Genomic DNA, 2703 nt, shown 5'->3' with positions numbered 1-2703 from the left:
CTCGTGAAAAATGTTTTTATTGTCATATGTGTCACACGATATTTGTATGTGTTACGCCATTTTCTCTCAGTATTCAAGCAACATCCTACTCGTTGGTTCTGTGAGCAAACTGTGTGTGTGTGTGTTCTGAAAAGTACTCCACAAGGGAGCCCACTGGGAGCTCCAGGGGCCACATGACCTATGACCCTGATCTTCTCCCCACTAGCTGCCTTCTACAATTTACGACGGTAACATCTCATTACGGCCGAAGTCTCATTACGGCCCAAGTCTCATTACGGCCGAAAGTCTCATTACGGCCGAAAGTCCTTTAATCCCCAAGTGTCTCGTTACGGCCAAAGTCTCATTACGGCCGAAGATGTCTCATAACGGCCAAAAAGAAAAAAGAAGCATCCACCATATTAGCTGTGTATATACTGTGTTTTATGCTTCCCAAAATGTGTCCGAGGCGGTGTGCCCCCACGGCTTGTGTCACACACAATGGTTCATGCACACAATATTGCGACAGTGTTTCGTGCATCCCTCGTGAAAAATGTTTTTATTGTCATATGTGTCACACGATATTTGTATGTGTTACGCCATTTTCTCTCAGTATTCAAGCAACATCCTACTCGTTGGTTCTGTGAGCGAACTGTGTGTGTGTTCTGAAAAGTACTCCACAAGGGAGCCCACTGGGAGCTCCAGGAGCCACATGATCTATGACCATGATCTTCTCCCCCACTAGCTGCCTTCTACAATTTACGTCCACCTGAAATTTAAAAAAAGTACATAAGGCACAGAACAAAATGACGTATGCTTTTGTTTGATGATGACCATGAGACATATGCTGTCAAGCAGACTTTTTTTCCATATATTCAAAACATATTCAAGAATTATGGAGAACAATGACAATTACGTCATAATGATGCAGCTGCATAGCCAAGAAAATATTTCAGGAGGTGCTTTATGAGGCTTGACATGGGGTGGAGGAGTCCCCCTCGTCAGTGCTTTACCCAGACCCCCCTACACCCCCCTAACTTTTTTGCCTCTGCACCCCCTACAGGGGGTGCCCTTGTGATTTCAGCGTCAGATACGTCTGTAATGATATGTTAAGCCTTCCCCTCCCCCCACAATGATGACCTCCCCTCACAATTTTTTCCAACACCCCTCTCGTGCTTGGGATTCTGGATAAACCACTGCCCCTCGTTCATTTTCGTGGGGCACTACATTAGGGCTTATGCCACTGCACTGATGTCACAATGTTATAAGTGTGTGTCACTCTGGGCATTCGGAACTCCTCTAAACTACAATATGTAAATTCAGAATAAAAAGCGATAAAAACCGGGCTGTTTGGTGGTACATCTAAAAGCGATAAAACCCCGGTGCAGGGGGTCGTCTGTGTTGTCTCTTTGTGTCCCCTGCACCGGGGTTTTATCGCTTTTAATTCAGAATACCCGAAGGGTAAGCATCAGATGTTACCTGCAGGCTTCATGCTGAAACGCGTGTACGCAAAACACTTCCGCCGTGGTGGGCGACGTCGTTAGTGTAATCATACACGCAAGACAATTGCGGGCACATGGAGTAGTGGCAGCAACCTGCAAACGATACATTTTCTTGTTATACATATGAGTAATCAAAAATATACATTCCCACATGTTTCGTTTTGTCGTTTGCAGGAAGCGCTAATAAGGGAACAGCACTTGGTTGGTCACATGCAAGCCACAATGCGAAAGGTGCCGATATTTCGATTACGCGATCAAAAATTAAAAGTCTACAACCATGCACACTTCCCCATGCAACTACTTCCCCAGCATCGTGAGACATGACACCATGTATTCACGTATAGTGTAATGTGAAATGATATGCAGGAATGAAAAAGATGCCAACATACCTGTAATCCAGTGTCCCATAAGTTTGATTCGATTTTCTGGCAGCTACCATGAAGAGCAAATGCACGATTCACAAGTTTCGTTTCGCCATTTTCATTACTGTTAATTTCGCAACCGTCAAGCAATCCCACGTGACCTCCTTTGGATCAGTGAAAAGTGAAAATTACTCGCGTCATGAAGATATATGTTCATCTCAGCGCAAATCACGTTTTGCATGCTATAGGAGGGAGGGGGGATCAATACTCTTCCTTTCGTGTTTTGATGTTTTGCTACTCTCACGTTGCACTCTCATTGGTCGTATGCCCAGTGTTGTGTGAATTATCTCAAACTATGGGCTCTATGGGGAGCTGTTGGAGCCTGCTCTCACTTTGGAGTTCGGTGTCTAGCAACGTTGGGTACCTCGTTTCTTGTGTGAGCGAGTGGTTACTGTTTACGACGTGTTCATATATCGATTTGTAGTGCTGTAATGTGCAAATTAGCGGACTTTATAGCGGCTCTCTATTTTCCGTCGTTGTCTTTCGAGCAGCGCCTGTTGTTCCGGTAAAAATCGAGTTGAATGAATCGCCACAGCCAACGTATATCGCGCAGTGTTGACCAAGTCCAGCAGGAATTCTGGTGAGTAATGCTTTCGTAAATTGTCTGGATTAGTAGTGTGCTGTCCACACATAGTTGGATTCTCATACGAGTAATTTAAATGAATCAAAACAGCCGAAGTGCTTGTAATAGATGTAACTCGGTATCTGTTCGTAGGTTTGCGTTGTTTCTAGTTGGTTGCGCGCTTAGGAACAACAAATTTATTCGAAGGCGATAAGATACCGACAGTGCATCACCGTACAGC

At 44.7% G+C, this 2703-nt stretch overlaps 1 long non-coding RNA gene across 1 annotated transcript; it reads right to left on the bottom strand.

Annotated features, from left to right (window-relative positions):
* Nucleotides 1-516: 516 nt before the first annotated feature.
* On the bottom strand, nt 517-1954 carry LOC135383760 (uncharacterized). Its single transcript, XR_010420049.1, has 3 exons — nt 1868-1954; nt 1456-1571; nt 517-745 (listed from the first exon to the last, which is right to left on the bottom strand). It is a non-coding gene; the product is annotated as an uncharacterized LOC135383760 (long non-coding RNA).
* Between the last annotated feature and the right edge of the window lie 749 nt (nt 1955-2703).

This window comes from Ornithodoros turicata, chromosome 2, assembly GCF_037126465.1.
Source record: "Ornithodoros turicata isolate Travis chromosome 2, ASM3712646v1, whole genome shotgun sequence".
In the NCBI taxonomy this organism is placed as follows: domain Eukaryota; kingdom Metazoa; phylum Arthropoda; class Arachnida; order Ixodida; family Argasidae; genus Ornithodoros; species Ornithodoros turicata.
This window is presented reverse-complemented; position numbering and strand designations above follow the sequence as displayed.